We start from the raw sequence: 21,204 nt of genomic DNA, 5'->3' as shown, positions 1-21,204 counted from the left end.
AGAACTAGCTTTTCATTTTTTTTCTTGTGAGATACTAATTCATTGATATCTTTTGAATAAAAAAGTTATTCTAAAATATTTTACATATTTGGATTCCGGGCGACGAGATCGTTAAAACAAGATCAAATTGGAATATATTTTAAGTGGTTTAAAAAATTAATGAAACATATTTCACTCCTTTGTTAAAAATAGATTTCATTCATTAATTAATACAATGATTTCATTTGAATATTTAGAACGCTGATTACATTTAACAAACATTGATTTCACTCATTTAAAAACATGTTCCATTTAATTCAACAAAAATAATTTCCCTCATTTTCAAAAAGACCGATTTCACTAGTATAAAGATACATATTCCATTCATTTCAAAACACCTATTTCACGCATTTCAAAAGACTTATTTCACTCAATTCAAAAAAAATACCACTCATTATCTGAGAGACCGATTTCACTTTCTTGAAACAAAATATTTCACTGATTACAAGGAAAAAAATATTTCACCACACTTGTTTATGAATCATTGATTTCACGTAATTCAAAGTACTGATTTCAATCAACTCAAAAATAATTTGCCTTACTTCAAAGAACCGATTTCACTAGTTTTAAACAACATATTTCAATCAGTTCAAAGAAAATAGACTTCTCTAGTTTATGAATCATTGGTTTTAGTTAATTCAAAGTACTGATTTCAATCAACTCAAAAAATAATTTCACTTATTTCAAAGAACCGATTTCACTTATTTCACACAATTAAAAGAAAGATACCAATGTACAATCCACAATCCTCAACTCCTCTTTAATAGTAGAGATACCTGTTCTAGCTTTTGTAATGTTGGTCCCATGGTTCGTATAGAAAATGAAAGGTTTTAGTTGATTTTTCCCAAGGTTTTTGTGATGAGATGCCTCTTATGGCTTATACAAGCTAGATATCATCATGTCGTGTTGGTGTGCATCTTGTAGTTCATCTTCATCGCCATTTGGTAAGTGGCTCTCCCAGGAGCAAGAGGGTCTATGGAGGCCTCGTGTCGTGTCGACACGGCAATTCCGTACTCAAAAGTAATGTCACTTGAGGCATCCATCGACAAGTGTTGGTGCTTGCCATGTCATGACCAATGCTTTTTAGTTCGAAAATAATGTTGTATCAAACGGTCCCAAGAGAAGAAGCACTGATCATGTGCTTGTGCTTAGGTTCGGATATCCCCCGACTTTAATTTGGACGTCGACATTACCGGAAAAATTGGCACGTAGGTAATACTCTTTATGTGTAAATAAAGCTATGTTGGGACCATGTGGTCTTGGATAGTGACGATCCATATATCCGATCATGAAGATGTAGTTCCTTGGAACAAATCTTCACCACAAAAGAAACAAAGGGAGGAGAATAAGGAAGATGGTTGCTGCATCATGACTCTTTACGCGCACCAAGGTCATGGCCCATCTACCCATTATCCATTGTTCAATTAAGCTGAGATAGCAACAGTAAGCACTTTCTACTTTGTACAGACCTACCACCTTCAACTTTTGTGCAGACCTAGCAATGGGCATAGAAAGCGGAAATCCACCCGTGCCTACCGGCACATCTGTTGCCCTTCATCTCGACATGAAGATTGTTGTGCTAACTTGCGGTATAAAGATAGCAAATATTTTGCTGCAGGAATATATTGCAATACACTGTGAAATGGTCCATGATAGTAGCTTTTCGTCTGCTAAAATTATAGAAGGACGGATGGTTGCATGCACACATATTCTCTCTCTTCACCATCGAAAAACTAGCACTTCATTATTATTGTGAAATAATTCATTGATATCTTCTGAATAAAAATGTTACTTTAAAATTGTTTTACATATTTGAATTCCCGACGCCAAGATCTTAAAACAAGATCAAATTTTAATACATTTAAATGATTTAAAAATTAGTGAAACATATTTCACTGCTTCCTTAAAAACTGTTTCCACTCATTAATTAAAAATAGAGACTGTGGAAATATTTAAAACACTAATTTCATTTCAAAAACATTGAGTTCCCTCATTTCGAATGATTTTTTTATTTAATTAAAGAAATAGTTACACTCGTTTTCAAAAAGAGTGAGTTCACTAGTTTAAAACTACATATTTTCACTCAATAAAAAGTTTTCACTCATTTCAAAAGGCTTATTTCACTCATTTCAAAAAATAATAAACTCCTTAACAGATGGACCGATTTCACTCGTTTTAATTCACTCATTTCAGAAAATAAAAGATAATAATTACATGTGCATGCCCCTCTTAACAATCAAGCAAATAACTTGTAGAATATGTCAGACTTCCTTTTGAAGGATAAGCTATTTGCTAAATCTCTTGATACAATGAGGCAAGCATAACTTTGATGTTGTAATTCAATGGCGCAGCAACACATTGATGCTTCTAGTAAGGATGGATCTCGGCCTAAATGATCAATTATCTACCAAATGGGAGTTTCGAGAGGCCTGAACATTCTGGTCACGAGGAATACAAATATAATGTTTCTTAATAAAGGGAAATTTTTAACCTCACTGCTGATCTACATACAAAATAGTGAACTTTTATAAGGGAGGTTCCAAATCTTGCCTCCTGAAAATTAACATCACAAATCCTCTTCAGTCCCAATATGCGTGCATATCAAACAGCTTAGCTACACACTAACACTACATTGGTTTCATCTCGAGAATAAAATGGCAGCGACAGCGAGAGAAGCACCTGTGCGAGAGTGTATTTATTCTAGGGCGACACAAACATAAATTGCTGAAATCTCATTCCATTGTAGCAAGTGACGACTTGCAGACTACATAGAAGCACATAGATACACTGTAATTTCGTTGGCAGTTTCAGACTTTCAACAGTAAGCAACTAGTGTACGAACAATACTTTCTAATACTAGTACACTGGGTATTTTTCAGCTCAATTTTTTTACCAGTACACTGGTAGCTGAGCTAGAGGAACAAATCACAGAAGGTGACGACACTTCAAACTCTCCAGCCTCGAGCCATGCTTCGGCTGGGCGGCATGTAAAATTGAAAAGAAGAAGAAGAAGAAGAAGAAGAAGAAGAAGAAGAAGAAGCAGCTGCGGGTGTTGCTAGAAGCGGTGGGCAGGGACGAGTCCAACGTCAAAGTTGTGGGAGTAGCTCTTGATGTCATACCCGAAACTCACGGCGTGGCGCTTTGGCCGCAGCATGGCTCTTCCCTTCAGTAGAGCTGCCTCACGGGAGCCGGCGCCTGCCGCCACGACCCCGACCAGCCATGGCTCTTCCCTTCCGTCATATTCCGTCTGCCAATGCTTCTCGTCACACGCAATGATCCTCCCAGAAACGCCATCGGTCCTTGAAGAGTGATTAAACACGGCTCTGCGCTGCTCTTCTTTCTTGATAAGGTTGCTCCTGATCTGAGACGGATGGTTTTGGTTTGCACAAATGGGGCTCCTCAGCAGCCGTTTTATAAGCTCGCTGAATGGACGAGTCTCCGACACCGACATCAACGACGGCCGGGCCTGCCACCACACACGCGCACTCACGACTAGCTGAGGAGAAAAATCCACTTTACACAAGGATTAGCCCATGGCAAAATCACATTCCGGGCATCTTTTACCGTTGCCACCCTAAACTACACACCCTACGGTCAAAGTCCAACACGGAATCTGCCTGGCCCAAAGGGAGGATAACATCGAAAGAGCGAGGGGTTGGTGGAGGCCTGGTGCCGTGTCGACACAGGCAGTTGCATACTCAAAAGTAATTTTGCTTGAGGCATCCATCCACAAGTGTTCGTGCTTGCCACCAGTGTTTTTTAGTTCTAAATATTGCTAGGGTTAATTATCCTTTTGCCCTCAGTCGTGTCCATTTGCTAAGTTTTGCTCTCAGTTGCGAATTATGCTCAGTTTTGCCCCTAGTGTGCCCGCACCAACTCGTTCCGTGAAAACTGACGTCTCCGTCAGGTCAACCTTTTGACTCGGCCCTTACAGGTGGGACCAGGCGACAGAGACGCGCTAGACGATCAGACCGTTGCACGCGTGGTTTGTGGGACCCAGCAAAGAGCCGTTGCGCAGAGAGCCGTTGCGGGTGTGCTATATAAGCGGGCGACAGAGAGCGGCGCGCGGTGACCACGGCGACAGGGAGAACGGGCGACACACAGCACAGCGATAGAGAGAGCGGCAGTGGGAATATAGTTGTGGAGGGCGCAGCGGCGTTGAGATCCCCTTCGGCTCCGAGCTCCATGTCTTCTTCAAGCTCCCGCGCCACGTCGCGGATGCAGAGCCCGACACGCGTGGAGATGCCTATCTTCGTCTGTCCACGGTGCCGGACGGCCGTTGATAGGAGGGTTTCTCACACACCGAGGAACCAGAATCGTCCGTTCTACGTGTGCAACGAGAATGGGGTAAGAATCGGGGTAGTTGCTCCATTTTCGTGATCGGGATCTTTGAGCAATGGGTTCATCTGTTTGGCATTCATGCAGGTGAAACGTTTCTTCCTTTGGGTTGATGCTCTGGCCAAGACTCTGATGAATAAACTGCAAGAAGAGCATGAAGAATGGTTGCGCATGCTGCCACAAAAGGCAGTGGACGCAGCACGAGCTCCGGAAGAAGAGATGGAGGGCAAAGCACGCACTAACAGAGAGCTAGCTATTGTTGTTGACCTTAGGATGTTGAAGAAGAAGATTAGGAAGCTTGAAGATCAAGCACAAATACCCATTTGCAATTATTTTTGGGCATTTGTAGCAATGTTAATCACACTGGGTGTAATGTTGAAATTGTATGGAAAGACATGAATTATGGAGGAATTTGTAAGCTTAAAATTGTATGAGAAATTCACCTTGTTTAAATGTTGGTCAAAGTTGTTTAAATGTTGAAGAAAGAGAAGAAATGACCAACATTTAAAAATGTTGAAAAAGGGAAAAGAAATGAGAAATTCAGAAACTTTGATCAATGAAATGCAGCTCTCTGCTCAACCTTTCTGTCAAAAAAAAGGTTCCTCTGTGGGCCAAATTCAGAGTTGAGAGCCAAGTGCCGGCTGGACTAATGGGCCAACTGCATCCAATTAGGCCCATTCGGGGGTGGGCAAATGAGATCTCTTGCATGTTTTTTCTGTTTTTTGTTCTGATTTAATTTAGACATTAAATCATTTTATTTAATGCTCAAACTTTTTGTGGAAGCTAATTGAATTATTACAGAGCCAAACAATTAAGTTTAGAATTTTTTGGAGCTGTTAAATATTTAAGCAATTTAATTATTACTCCAAATCAAATACACCGTGATTTAAATCAAATCAAAGACCAAAATATCATGGAAGACGTGCCTCAGCTCTGGTAGAGGTTTACACCTGGTGCCAAAATTAATGAACGTTTTCTAAGGGCATTACATTGAGAAAAAAATAATGTCATGGAAAATGTGCCTCAGCTCAGGTAAAGGTTTACACCTGGTGCCAAAATTAATGAACATTTTTAAGGGCATTACATTGAGAAAAAAATAATTTGTCTAAAAAAATGAAGGGTGGAAAATGCGCAAAAAATTGGTGTGGCTAGGAGTTGAACTCAAGACTGCATGGGTTTGTGGCATTTAGGGATGCGCTGGTAACCACTAGGGCAAGTGGATATACTTTAACAAGGCTAGGGAAGGAAGCTATACATAGTGAGACCGTGACTTGGTTTATGGTTTAAAAACACATGTTTGTACTGAATGTTTGCACACGTGTGAGACTGGTTTTCCTTTGTTTTGAACTGCAATTTTGAAGGGTTGAAAATGTATGTTTGCACTGCCACATGATTCTTGTTAGAGTGGCACTTGGTTTAGGCTTTAAAGGGAATAAATGTGCATGTTAGTTCATGACTTGGTTTAGGGAAGAAATGTGCATGTTTGGGCACAAACATTTTTGAACACACATAATAACTTGGATAGATAAGATGCAACACGATGTACCCTTATATAGATGGGTACAGGGACACGACACGACACGACATGGCATGCACGTCATAAAAATCAACAAAATAAAAATGATAAAACTAAAACATGACGAGCATGACGAACAACTTCACCCCAGGCTCGCCACCCCTTCTTGAACATCCTCATCTTGACCTTTCTTCCACCTTGGCCGCGCGCCCCTTCAACACCGTCTTCAACTTCACTCCTCCTCCTCATAGTAGGGAAGGGAGTGCATCTGGTTTTCAGTGGGGAAGATGCACTCGTAGTTGGTGAAGATGTTGTACACCGTGAAGAAGATGGACTCGCAGCCGCACGAAAACACTTGGCCGAGGAGCTCGTGCGCGTCAAACGGGTTGGTGAAGGTGACCGTGAGCAGCAGGAGGATGCCGGCGCCGTCACGAACCTCGTTGATGGTGTACATCATAGGCGAGCCCCGTGGGAGGTGGGCATAGCTGGCTTTGAGGAAGGCGCGGGTGAGGTCGACGGATCCCCTCCACCTTGAAGTCGCCCACACACGGAGCTCTCTCTCCACGAGCATGCCCGATGGGTAGCACAGCTCCGGCACGACAGGTGGACGAAGGAAGGTCGGCCCGTTGTACTGCATCTTCACTTGGTCGCTTGGAGGGCTCGGTCGCTTGGGTGTTTGAAGTTGGAGAGAATGGATCTGACTTTTGGGTGGTGAGTGGGAGAGGAAGAGAGGCACCCCATATAAATAGGCATGTGGGAGGGAGATGAAGAAACAAGGGATGAGAACGGTGCGTGTGTGAATCCAGACGCATGTGTGTATCCTTTAAGTCTTGGACCCTTAAATTTTGGCACGGAAACGATGCATGGGGCGCGTGCGTGCGTCTGAATCACCGCATGAAGCTCTTTGACCGGGCGCGTGCATCTGACACGCTGCCGTTATATGAAACAATACAATTCCAAATAAATACGTGCATGGCCACGTCGCTCGCCTAGCTCACCTTGCTCGCATGGATGCACGTCCGCCTCCCCACGTCGCCGCCCTTCCCATGCATGCAGGCCTGGAAAGGCTGAAATGGGAAATTAACTACGCTCGGGCCCGGACAAAGAGGCGGCCCAACGGTCCATCCAGCGCCCTGTACTTGTTGAGAAAAAATCGCGCAGCCAATCAGATTGCATCTCGCGGATCACCCACCTCCTCCCCACATATTCCTTCTAGAAGAGTTAGATCGACGGTCCTTGATCGCCGCTAGGGTTAGATGGACGGTCCCTGTTCAGCGCTAGGGTTAGCGGGGTTTGGGAGGGGTTTCAAGCAGTCAAACATAGGTTTGACCAGATTTCGAATGAGCATAATAAATTAAATAAAAATCAGAAAAATGAAAAACATGCGCACATAGTCTTCTTATGTCATATACTAACAATTTAAGTTGATAAACAAGGTTTACATACATTTAAATGAAAAGTTCGTGTGTATTATGTGATATCTTAAGTATCTCAAACTCTCTTGTATGAAGTAAAGAGAAGTGTTTTGGGAAAATGAACATGAAAATTTCAAAAAACTCACCACAACTTCATTTTGAAGTGACTAAGAAGGATCCAGGCTTAGTTTTTCATTTTGATGTTTTAGACTTATTTAAATCTTGGTCAAAGTTAGGTTTGACCAGAATTTAAATGAGCAAAACAAATTTAAAAAATCAAAAAATGGAAAAACCAGCGCACATAGTCCGTATATATAGAATATATGTGTAGGAAAGTTATTTGGCTGATTTAGACAAGGTCGAATAAAACCTTGCTTAGAAATGTTGTTTACCCTACCTTTGGACCCCTCTTTTTTAGCACATTTTCATGAAAATTTCAAAAACGTCACCACAACTTCATTTTGGAGTGACTTAGAAGGATCCAGGCTTAGTTTTTCATTTTGATGTTTTAGACTTGTTTAAATCTTGGTCAAAGTTAGGTTTGAATAGAATTCAAATGAGCAAAAAAAAATAAAAAAAATCAAAAAAAGGGAAAAACCAGCGCACATAGTTTGTGTATATAGAATATATAAAAAAGGGAAAGTTATTTGGCTCATCTAGACAAGGTCAAAAAAATCTTGGTTATGAGGCCGTTTACCCTACCTTTGGAGCTATTTTTTAGCACATTTTTCATGAATGTGAGTTTACCAAAGTTTCAAAAGAATTACAACATCCATATAGCATGTCAAATTTGAAGTTCTAACATAGGTCCAACATCATTCAAACATAGTTCTAACATAGGTCCAACATCATTCAACAGAAATACAACATTATTCGTAATGTTTCATAATTATTCATAAATAGCGTTGGGGCTTCTGTCTGTTTCTTGAGCTTCTTGCCATCACTTTGTTCCTCGTGCACCTTGTGCTCACTTCTTCTTCTCTTCTCTTCTTGGTTGTCGCTACCTTGCGCGTCTTCTTCAAACCTACCGCAGATCTGTGCAAAACATAAAGGGTAATGATATAATGTCAAGTGATAAATGTACAGTAGTATTTGCAAGATTTACATACCTAGCAGAACTCACAACAACAGAAGGTTGGTCACTATTTGGAGCCTCACTTGGATCACCATTTGAAGCCTCATTTAGATCACCATTTGGAGCCTCATTTGGATCACCATTTGGAGCCTCACTTGAGTCATCATTTGGAGGATATTTTGGATCATTGTCAAAATCATGCGGCTGTTGACCATCATCATTTGGAACCTCGTCAAAATCCTCATCTGATGCAACTGGTTGTTGATCATCATTTTCATCATCTGTTGAGGCAACCGGCTGCTGACCAACATTTTCATCGAAGCCTTCATCGAAACTCTCTCCGAACGCTGGATCTAGTGTGTTATCACAATACTTACCGAAATGACCAGACCCACCACACCTTGTGCACTTACGCTTCCTCGCTCCAAGTCCAGCTCCTTTGTTGCGAGGTCTGATTCGACTCTTCCTTGGTCTACCTGCCGCTCTCTTCAAACCTGGAGCGCAAAGCTTGAATCCAGGGTCCACCATGTCCCATTGTTGTTTTCCCTCCATAGTGATACGTCTCCAACGTATCTACTTTTCCAAACACTTTTGCCCTTGTTTTGGACTCTAACTTGCATGATTTGAATGAAACTAACCCAGACTGACGCTGTTTTTAGCAGAACTGCCATGCATGATGTTGTTTTATGTGTAGAAAAGAAAAGTTCTCGGAATGACCTGCAAATCCACGGAGGCACTTTTTGGAATTAATAAGAATATTTGGGCGAAAGAAATATACCAGGGGGCCCAGGGCCTGTCCACGAGACAAGGCCCCCCTGTATGGCGCACCCCCCTATCTCGTGGGCCCCCTGGACCTCCACCGACCTCAACTCCAACTCTATATCTTCCGTCTCGCGGAGAAAAAAATCGTAGAGAAAGTTTCATCGCGTTTTACGACACAGAGCCGCCGCCAAGCCCTAATCTCTCTCAGAAGGACTGATCTGGAGTCCGTTCGGGGCTCCGAAGAGGGGGATTCGTTGCTGTTGTCATCATCAACCATCCTCCATCACCAATTTCATGATGCTCATCGCCATGAGTGAGTAATTCCATCGTAGGCTTGCTGGACGGTGATGGATTGGATGAGATTTACCATGTAATCAAGTTAGTTTTGTTAGGGTTTGATCCCTAGTATCCACTATGTTCTGAGATTGATGTTGCTATGACTTTGCTATGCTTAATGCTTGTCACTAGGGCCCAAGTTCCATGATTTCATATCTAAACCTATTATGTTTTCATCAATATATGTGTGTTCTTGATCCTATCTTGCAAGTCTATAGTCACCTATTATGTGTTATGATCCGACAACCCCGAAGTGACAATAATCGGGATACTTCTCGGTGATGACCGTAGTTTGAGGAGTTCATGTATTCACTATGTGTTAATGCTTTGATCTGGTTGTCTATTAAAAGGAGGCATTAATATCCCTTAGTTTCCATTAGGACCCCGCTGCCACGGGAGGGTAGGACAAAAGATGTCATGTAAGTCTTTTTCCATAAGCACGTATGACTATTTACGGAATACATGCCTACATTACATTGATGAACTGGAGCTAGTTCTGTGTCACCCTATGTTATAGCTATTACATGATGAATTGCATCCGGCATAATTATCCATCACTAATCCATTGCCTACGAGCTTTTCATATATTATTCTCCGCTTATTTACTTTTCCGTCGCTACTATTACAACTATTACAAAAAACCCAAAAACATTTATCTTTACTGTTGCTACCGTTACCATTACTACCATACTACTTTGCTACTGAACACTTTGCTGCAGATACTAAGTTATCCAGGTGTGGTTGAATTCACAACTCAACTGCTAATACTCAAGAATATTCTTTGGCTCCCCTTGTGTCGAATCAATAAATTTGGGTTGAATACTTTACCCTCAAAAGCTGTTGCGATCCCCTACACTTGTGGGTTATCAAGACTAATTTTTGGCGCCGTTGCCAGGGAGCATAGCTCTATTCTCTGACTCACTTGGGATTTATATCTTTTGATCACTATGAAGAATTCAAAAGACGCTAAAATCAAGATTTTGCCCTCAACTACGAGGGGAGGTAAGGAACTGCCATATAGCTCTACACTAGACTCTCCTTCCGTTATTAGTAGGCTTGCGACACCTAAACCTGCTACTGCTATGAATTATGATATGTCGCATGTTATTGATGATGCCACTTCTGCTATGCATGATGAAACTACTTCTATGCGTGATACTACTTTGCCATTTGGTGAATTTCTTGATGAACAACTTGCTAGAGTTAGGGGGAATGAAAATATTAAAGATGCTATTATTGATGATAGTGATGATGAAGGTTCTCCCAATGATTATGTATTGCATGTTGTTCCTAAGGGTTATGTTATGAATAAAGAAGTTGCTAAAGTTATCTTTGCTTGCAATGATAGAAATGATCTTAAGAAACTATTAGCTAAATGGAAGCAGCAGTCTCTTAATGCTAGAATGAAACCTGACCCTGCTTTTGCTACTTCACCTATCTGTGTTACTGATAAGGATTATGAATTCTCTGTTGATCCTGAGATTATTACTTTAGTTGAATCTGATCCTTTTTATGGCCTTGAATCTGAAACTGTTGTGGCACATTTTACCAAGTTGAATGATATAGCTACCCTGTTTACTCATGATGAGAAGTCTCGCTATTTGTACATCCTTAAGATATTTCTGTTCTCATTAAAGGGTGATGCTAAGACTTGGTGTAATTCTATTGCCCCTGGTTGTGTGCGTAGTCCCCAGGATATGATTTATTAATTCTCTGCTAAATATTTCCCTACTCATAAGAAACAAGTTGCCTTGCGGGAAATATATAATTTTGTGCAAATCAAAGATGAGAGTCTCCCACAAGCTTGAGGGAGGCTTCTCTGATTACTTAATGCTTTGCCTGATCATCCACTTAAGAAAAATGAAATACTTGATATCTTCTATAATGGACTAACTGATGCTTCCAAGGACTACTTGGATAGTTGTGATGGTTGTGTTTTCAGGGAAAGAACAGTCGAAAGCTGAATTACTATTGAATAATATGTTGATTAATGAAAATAATTGGACTCTCCCTGAGCCAATTCCTGAAGAAATTCCTGAACCAATTGAGCCAATTCCTGAGCCTATTCCTAAACCCACTCCGAAGAAGAGAGGTGTTCTATTTCTCAGTCCTGAGGATATGCAAGAGGCAAAGAAATCATTCAAAGAAAAATGTATTAAAGCTGAAGATGTTAAGAATTTACCACCTATTGAAGAAATACATGGTCTTAATATACCGTCTGTTGAAGAACCATATTGTCTTGATAACCCGACACAGGTAGTAAAGGTAAATTCTCTCTGTAGATATGATAAAGATGAAATCCCATCTACCAAATTTCATATCCCTTACTTAGATGAATTTGATGATTTCCTGAATAGACAAGCAAATTTCAATGATTACGTTGGTAGACAATTGAAGAATAATGCTTATACGATAGTATGCTTGAATGATTATGTAGCTAGAGTTAAAGGTGAACTTAAACTCACTAGCAAACATGCTTCCATGATTGCTACTCAAGCTGAACAAGTACTTAAGGCTCAGAATGAATTGCTTGCTGAATTAAATAATAAAAATGACTTTGATATTAGAGTGGCTACTAGAACTGGTAGAATGACTCGGGAACCTTTGTATCCTGAAGGCCACCCTAAAAAATTGAACAAGATTCTCAGAATAATAATCTACATGTTCATGGTTCTTCTAAGAAGAAGAAAAAGAAGAATGATAGGACTTTGCAAACTTCTAGTGAACCTAATGTAGAAACACCTGAGAATCCTAATAATACTTCTATCTCTAATGCTGAAACACAATCCGGTGATGAACATGAACCTGATGATAATGCTAATAATGATGTTCATGTAGATGCTGAACCTAGTAATAACAATGATATAGAAATTGAACCTGCTGTTGATCTTGATAACCCACAGTCAAAGAATCAACGTTATGATAAGAGAGATTTTGTTGCTAGGAAGCATGGTAAAGAAAGAGAACCATGGGTTCAGAAACCCATGCCCTTTCCTCCTAAACCATCCAAGTCAAAGGATGATGAGGATTTTGAGCACTTTGCTGAAATGATTAGACCTATTTTCTTACGCATGCGCTTAACTGATATGCTCAAAACAAACCCTTATGCTAAATATATGAAAGATATCATCACTAATAAGAGGAAATTCCTGAAACTGAGATTTCCACCATGCTTGCCAACTATACCTTTAAGGGTGGAATACCTAAGAAACTTGGTGATCCCGGAGTACCCACTATACCTTGCTCTATTAAAAGAAATTATGTTAAAACTGCTTTATGTGATCTAGGAGCCAGTGTTAGTGTTATGCCTCTTTCCTTGTACCATAGACTTGAATTGAGTAAGTTGACACCTACTGAAATATCTTTGCAAATGGCTGACAAATCAACTGCTATACCTGTCGGCATTTGTGGGGACGTGCCTGTTGTTGTTGCGAATGTTACTATCTTAACTGACTTCGTTATTCTTGATATTCCCGAGGATGATAGTATGTCTATTATTCTTGGTAGACCTTTTTTAAATACTGTAGGAGCTGTCATTCTTACACTTTCCGAGGAAGCAAATCCAACTTCATAGCATAAATACTATTGAGAAAGTTCCAACTATTATTTTTGGAGGCTTTGAATTTCCTTTCCCTACTGTCAAGAAAAAGTATGATATTCTTATTGTTGGGGATTTTCATATCCCCGTTGAGGTAACTTAGTGTTATTTGAAACTTCTTCGGTTCCGTGCTATTCGGAATGAGTTTGTTAACAAGACTTGATCAACCTTGTTAGTGGGTTCATTTTGATGATCACGAGATGGATGAAACTAGAAGGCACAACCTTCTGTACTTTCTTTTTACTTTCTGTTATTTAGATTAAATAAAGCAAAAATAGTATTATCCGTCTGTTTTCTGAATTATCCATGTATTAAAAAATAGTCCGAAAATAAAAGTGCTCCAAATGCCCTGCAAATTTAGTATGATTTTTCTGGAATATTTGAGGATTTTAGGCACTGAAAACACTGCAGGAGCGGCAAGCACCAGGCCACGAGAGTGGAGGGCGCGCCCCCTTGTCTCGTGGGCCCCTGGTGGCCCCCCTCCACTTATGCCAGCACCCACACACTCCATCTTCTACCCAAAAAAATCCCCATCCAGCTCAAGCATGAGTTCTAGCTTGCTTTGCTGCGATTTTTGATCTCTTAGCTCAAAGCTCCATTCATAAAACTGCTTTGGGAGATTGTTGCTTGGTATGTGACTCCTCCATTGATCCAATTAGTTTTTGTTCTAGTGCTTTATTCATTGCAAATTTTTGCTGCATAGGTGACCATGTTCTTGAGCTTGCATGTTAAATTTTTGAGGTCCCAAGCAATTCCAATGCATGATATAGGCTCTAGGCACTTGTAGGAGTAGTTGCTATCAATCTTGTTTAGTTTTATGCACTTTTATTCTAAATTTACTAAAAATTTCAGAAATTTTCAGAAAAATGTTGAGGAAACTTTTGAGGGGCACTTCTAGCCAAAGCTCCCAGGAAAAACAAGCCAAAGAGAAGGAAAAAGCTAAGTATAATCTTCCTTGCTTAGCGGAAGTACGGTCGTGCGAATGGCCATGCGAGGATTTCTTGAAAGAGGCTAGAATTCATGAAGACTTTCATGCTTTAATCGAGACTGCAGGCCTCACCGGGTTCATCAATGACCGAATCGATCAGTATCTCTTACTCACCAATACTTTCGTGCAAAACTTTTATTTTTATCCTAAGAAGTCACTGCCTGCAGTATCATTTCATTTATATGATGAGTTCAAAGAAATGTCTTTATGTCATTTTTGCGCGGTATGTAAGATACCTTATGTGGGAGAATTAGAGGAACCCCATCGTGAAGATGTGGCGGGCTTTGTTAATACTATTGTCGTAGAGGAGCCAAAGAAGGGTTCCGAGGCAAAAGTCTCTACCATACACTTTCCTATTTTACGCTACTTTGCCATATTTGCTAGTATATGCTTGATTGGTCGTGGAAATAGTGGAAACTTGAGCGTTCCTGATATTATCATTCTTCAACATGCTTTGCTTGGAGACAATACTTTTAGTATGGGTGCCGTCATTACTAAAAGGCTAGCCCTGAATCGTACAAAAGGCCCCATATTTGGAGGTATCTATGCTGCACGTCTTGCTAAACATTTTCAGATACCCATTAGGCACCATGAGGAAAAGGAGACAATTTTGCCTCCTCACATTTTAGATTACAAGAGCATGGTAGCACATAAGTTTATTGTTGACAATGAAGATAGGATGCTCTTGTATAAACTTAGATTCAATAAGAAACACTTTGAGATTATTATTTTGCCTGCTCCTTTGTTGTTTGATTTGCTTGCAGAAAATTTACTCGTCACACCGGAAGCGGTAAACAATCATCGAGCTCAAGCCTTTACTCCAGAACATGAACCTGAGCCAGAACCTGAACTGGACCCTTATCGTGGATCATCTGTCCAATGGGATCCGGAGATGACCAGCCAATGGTATCCTGATTACACCTCTCATTACACCGGGGAGAGTAGTGACGGTCCTTGGGATTAGACCAACTTAGGCCAAAAGCCTAAGCTTGGGGGAGTAAGTATTTCTCATCGACTTTACATTCATGTTCACACACTAGTCGTCGGTGCTCATACTCTTTCATTGTATTATCCATGCTAGTTTAAAATCCTTTTTCTAGTTTTCTTCTTGTGTGTTTGATAAACCTTGAGAAAAACCAAAAAAATAGTTAGTTTAATTTCCATGCTTGTAGTAGAAATTAAAATGAAAACCCCAAAAGATTTCTAGTTCTTCTTCTTACTTATTGGGAGCTTTCCCGTGTAAATAGTTTTCTTTTCTTTTCTTTCCTTTGGGGGGTCGAGAAGACCATGTTGAAAATGTTTAGTGGCTCTTATATGCATGATTGTTTCTTTAACTTAGAGCCCATATTGCTTGTCTTCTCTTTTGAGTTGAATGCTTGCAGATTCCAGCTTATTCCAATGCACGTACACTTTTACTATTATACACATCGTTTGGTCGTGTAAGTGAAAGGCAATAATGACGACATATGATGGACTTATTGGGATGAGAAAAGCTGGTATGAACTCGACCTCTGTTGTTTTTGTAAATATGATGAGTTCATCGTTCCTGAGTCAGCTTATTATGAAGTAAACATATTTGCAATGACATTTAGAGATTATAGTTGCTTGTGTCATGCTAGATTAGCTTTGAGTTATAATGGTTTGCCTTGCGTGCCAACATGCTATTAGAATGATTATGATGTGATATGATGGGATGGTATCCTCCTTTGAATGAATTGAGTGACTCAACTTGGCACATATTTATGCATGTAGTTGAAACAAAATCAACATAGCCGTCATGATACTTATGTTCACGGTGGATTATATCCTACTCATGTTTGTACTCGGTGTGAATTAGTTTTAATGCATGTTTATGACTGTTGTCGCTCTCTCAGTTGGTCGCTTTCCAGTCTTTTGCTAGCCTTCACCTGTATTAAGCGAGAATACTGCTTATGCACCCAAACTCCTTAAACCCCAAAGTTGTTCCATATGAGTCCACTATACCTTCCCATATGCGGTATTTACCTGCCGTTCCAAGTAAATTTGTATGTGCCAAACTCTAAACCTTCAAATGAAATTCTGTTTTGTATGCTCGAGCAGCTCATGTTACAACTAGGGCTGCATATATCTTCCATGTTAGGTGGGTTATTCTCAGAGGAGTGGACTCCGCTCCTCATTCACGACAAAGGGCCGGTAACCGGGATGCCCAGTCCCATGATCCAAAAAGATCAAAGCAAATCAAAATAATTAAACAAAACTCCCCCGGGGCTGTTGTTTGTTGGAGGCACTCGTTGTTTCGAGCAAGCCATGGATTGATGCTTGTTGGTGGTTGGGGGAGTATAAACTTTTACCATTCTGCGTGGGAACTGCCTATAATGCATGTAGTATGGAAGATACATCCATCTCATAGTTGTTGCGTTGACAGCAAAAGTATGCCGCTCAAAATGTTATTCAATCTCTATTTTAAAATCGAGCTCTGGCACCTCTACAAATCCCTGATTCCCTCTGCGAAGGGCCTATCTATTTAATTTTATGTTGAGTCATCACCTTCCTATTAAAAAGTGCCCGCTAGAAAGCACACTGTTATTTGCGTGTATTACTATTGGTTTTATATTGGGTATGACTTGACTGGATCTCTTTTACCATGAATTACAATGTTTAGTCAGTCCTTGATCTTTAAAGGTGCTCTGCATTTATGTTTTGAGGTCTTAGAAAGGGATAGCGAGATACCATTTTGTTATATCATGTTATGATTGTTTTGAGAAAGTGTTGTCATCCGAGTTTTATTATTATGGCTCGCTAGCTGATTATGTTATTGATATGAGTAATTGTGAGACCTAAGTGTTATTGTGAGTATGGTTAGTTCATAATATTTGCTAAAACTTGAATGCTGGCTTTTCACGTTTACAACAACAAGAGCAAAGAGAGTTTGTAAAAGTTTTTCTTTATCACTTTCAGTTTATCAACTGAATTGCTTGAGGACAAGCAAATGTTTAAGCTTGGGGGAGTTGATACATCTCCAACGTATCTATTTTTCCAAACACTTTTGCCCTTATTTTGGACTCTAACTTGCATGATTTGAATGAAACTAACCCGGACTGACGCTGTTTTCAGCAGAACTGCCATGATATTGTTTTATGTGTAGAAAAGAAAAGTTCTCGGAATGACCTGCAAATCCACAAAGGCACTTTTTGGAATTAATAAGAATTTCTGGGCGAAAGAAATACACCAGGGGGCCCAGGGCATGTCCACGAGATAGGGGGGCCGCCCCTCCCCACTGCAGGGCGCGCCCCCCTATCTCGTGGGCCCCCTGGACCTCCACCGACCTCAACTCCAACTCTATATCTTCCGTCTCGTGGAGAAAAAAATCGGAGAGAAAGTTTCATCATGTTTTACGACACGGAGCCGCCGCCAAGCCCTAATATCTCTTGGGAGGGCTGATCTGGAGTCCGTTCGGGGCTCCAGAGAGGGGGATTCATCGCTGTCGTCATCATCAACCATCCTCCATCACCAATTTCATGATGCTAACCGCCGTGAGTGAGTAATTCCATCGTAGGCTTGCTGGACGGTGATGGGTTGGATGAGATTTACCATGTAATCAAGTTAGTTTTGTTAGGGTTTGATCCGTAGTATCCACTATGTTCTGAGATTGATGTTGCTATGACTTTGCTATGCTTAATGCTTGTCACTAGGGCCCGAGTGCCATGATTTCAGATCTGAACCTACTATGTTTTCATCAATATATCTCTGTTCTTGATCCTATCTTGCAAGTCTATAGTCACCTATTATGTGTTATGATCCGACAACCCCGAAGTGACAATAATCGGGATACTTCTCGGTGATGACCGTAGTTTAAGGAGTTCATGTATTCACTATGTGTTAATGCTTTGGTCCGGTTATCTATTAAAAGGAGGCCTTAATATCCCTGAGTTTCCACTAGGACCCCGCTGTCACGGGAGGGTAGGACAAAAGATGTCATGCATATTCTTTTCCATAAGCACGTATGACTATTTACGGAATACATGCCTACATTACATTGATGAACTGGAGCTAGTTCTGTGTCACCCTATGTTATAGCTATTACATGAGGAATCGCATCCGACATAATTATCCATCACTGATCCATTGCCTACGAGCTTTTCATATATTGTTCTCCGCTTATTTACTTTTCCGTTGCTACTGTTATAACTATTACAAAAAACCCAAAAACATTTATCTTTACTGTTGCTACCGTTACCATTACTATCATACTACTTTGCTACTAAACACTTTGTTGTAGATACTAAGTTATCCAGGTGTGGTTGAATTGACAACTCAACTGCTAATACTCAAGAATATTCTTTGGCTCCCCTTGTGTCGAATCAATAAATTTGGGTTGAATACTTTACCCTCGAAAGCTGTTGCGATCCCCTACACTTGTGGGTTATCACATAGCAGGCAAGGCATACGCATATGTGGCTTTGAACCTTGCAACCGAGTAGTAATCATGCACATACTGTTGTATGTTCCCTGCTGGACCTGGGAGAGAAGTGATGAAAAACAAGGCATGAATGCATGGCAACCCAGTTATCTGCCATTGGCTACAACTGCAAGTTCTAGCTTCTAAATCCACTGGATATCTTCATTTCCTAGTCTCTTTATCCAAATATGATATCTTTGCTATTGTACCCGAGCAAAGAGTCATGTTCATTTCCAAGCCTATTGTTTTCTGCTTCAATTCATTCATCATGGTAGGGATGATAATGTAACGCATGAATTTTGCCTCGGCTATTCCTGCACGATAATGAAATTTTTGCATGTATTCTATCCTTATCCTATCAAGCAAATCCACCACATAATGACCCTTTAGTTTCCGGAACATTGAGTTGAAAGACTCTGCTAGATCATTGTGCACATAGTCAACTTTGCTCAGTTCACTGAATTGGCTTCTGGCCCATAACTTGGAGTGGTGTGTTTCTAAGTATTCTTTCACTTTGGGATTCATGTATAACTGCCTCAAGTGGTAGTTGTGCTTCTTCACACTGCAAGTCAAAGATGCTGGCCATAAATTGTCGGTATACACCTTTCCTCTGAATTTCTTCACAAAATTTGTAGCGAGGTGATGCATGCATTCCCTATTCTCTACTCCAGGGAACACATTTTCCACGGCCATTTATAAACCTTTGCAGGCATCTGTATGAATTACCAACCCATTGGGATGTGCAATAGCCCGACGCAGATTATGCAAAAATCAAGTCCAGCTCTCTTGAGACTCTGTCTCTAGCACACCGTACGCAACTGGAAATACAAAAATGTGTGCATTAACTGCACAAGCTGCCACTACTAGGGAAAAGCCTAGCAGCAGCGTGGGTTTAGGCCTATCAGTAGCGCCGGGCTATGCGCTACTGATAAGGCGCTATAGCTAACGTGTAGCAATAGCGCCTGCCATCCCACGCTACTGCTATACATGGATAGCTGCAGCGCACTTCTGTGGACAGCGCTACTGATATTATCTGCAGCGCTACTGGTAAGGTGGCGCTACTGCTAACTTTTGCCCATCGCTACTACTAGTTTTATTAGTTTTTTCCTGTATATTTGTTTTGTATGTGAATAGGCTTTATACAAATGTAATCATAGCATATACATACAACTAGTCTCATCAAATCATGTCATCATCATAATCATCATCCAATACAAAGTGGTCTCTCGTCATCATCTCGAAAATAGCGATACAAGTCTTGATTACTTGCAAATACATCGTCATCCATCTAAACAATGATATACGCAAGAAGAGCTATCACTTTGAGTGAGAGCGGAACTACGCAGTACATGAGTTTGTATCCCTCTCTCGCATTAGCGTGAACCTAAACTAACTACTGCCTGTCGCTCGGAAACTGGAAACCGGTACACCTGGGCCTGACATTCCGGCCACTCGTCGTATATATACTCCTGGCGTAGCACTTCTTCGTCATCGATGATCTATGCACCTGCATCGTCACATGAGTTGATGATATGCAACATATATAGTTGAGCAACAGAAAGAGACATACTTGGCAAAAATAGAAACAACATATCATAAGCATAAATAACAAAGTTCATCGTACCCAAAATGCCCTAACTAGAGTGATTTTCGCTAGTCGAGGAGGAGGACGGTTTAATTACATCACAAATAAAGTTTCACTGCGCATAACCCAAAGTTTTGTCATACAGAAAGTATGGACTAAACGGACACATTGTCATATATCGACAATCACTCCAACATGTCGTGCCATCCATCGAGGTCAGGGAGATAGTCCCCGAGCTTAGTGAAAGGCTTCATGTCGAGACGCTGAGAGGCTACCCATGTTCGGACGTCTCCCCGCGACATTTTCCCTTCTTCGTAGAACATCCCTGTTTTTTTTGACGACCTCCTTCATGATGATTTGGGCAAGTTCACGTTGGATGTGATAGAACTCAGCTCGAAGTCGATGATCCTTGATATCTCCTACGTTCTTTGCCCATTGCAGAATATGGGCATCGCCGGATCCAGGTGACATGCGAAGGTTCTGGTGATCCCGTCTGTACTCCAGCATGTGGTGTAGGACATAGAATCCATCATTAAGAGAATCACTCGGTTGCTGGATGCAGCAGAAGTCGGTCTTATGACTGAAGGCGACCCTGCCGACCCTTTTCTTCTTGTCCCTAACCTCTCCACCCACTCATTAGTAGCAAAACATAGCACCGTCGAGAACATCCTTGATGTGGGTGTAATCCTTTTTGTGAATGTTCTTCGACGTGTCCAAGTAAAGAGCGTGGGAGTATCGGGGGTAGAGGATGATGAGGACGGCGCGCCCGCCGCTGCGCAAAATAAGTACACCTCAAATTAATTAGCCTCCATCGTGCAAATGAATGATTGAAATCGAAGGAAGGATATCCGCGCGGATGACTTACACGGGATGATAAGGCACGATAATCGCCTCCTTGTCCTTATTGGCGAGCATGAAACTGATGATGTATTCCCTAGCGTATTCACGGTGCTTTGTGCAGACTCCCAAGAACGCCTCGTGCGTGTAGTACGGGTCAGCGACACAGATATAAGGTATCTACTCAAGCCCAATGATGTAGTTCATGTGCAAGGCATAAAGGCGGACAAACGTAAAATCCAGCTTCTTCACGTGAAACATGTCAAATATGTAATCG

The sequence above is a fragment of the Triticum aestivum genome, chromosome 1B (genome assembly GCF_018294505.1).
Source record: "Triticum aestivum cultivar Chinese Spring chromosome 1B, IWGSC CS RefSeq v2.1, whole genome shotgun sequence".
Classification (NCBI taxonomy): domain Eukaryota; kingdom Viridiplantae; phylum Streptophyta; class Magnoliopsida; order Poales; family Poaceae; genus Triticum; species Triticum aestivum.
This window is presented reverse-complemented; position numbering follows the sequence as displayed.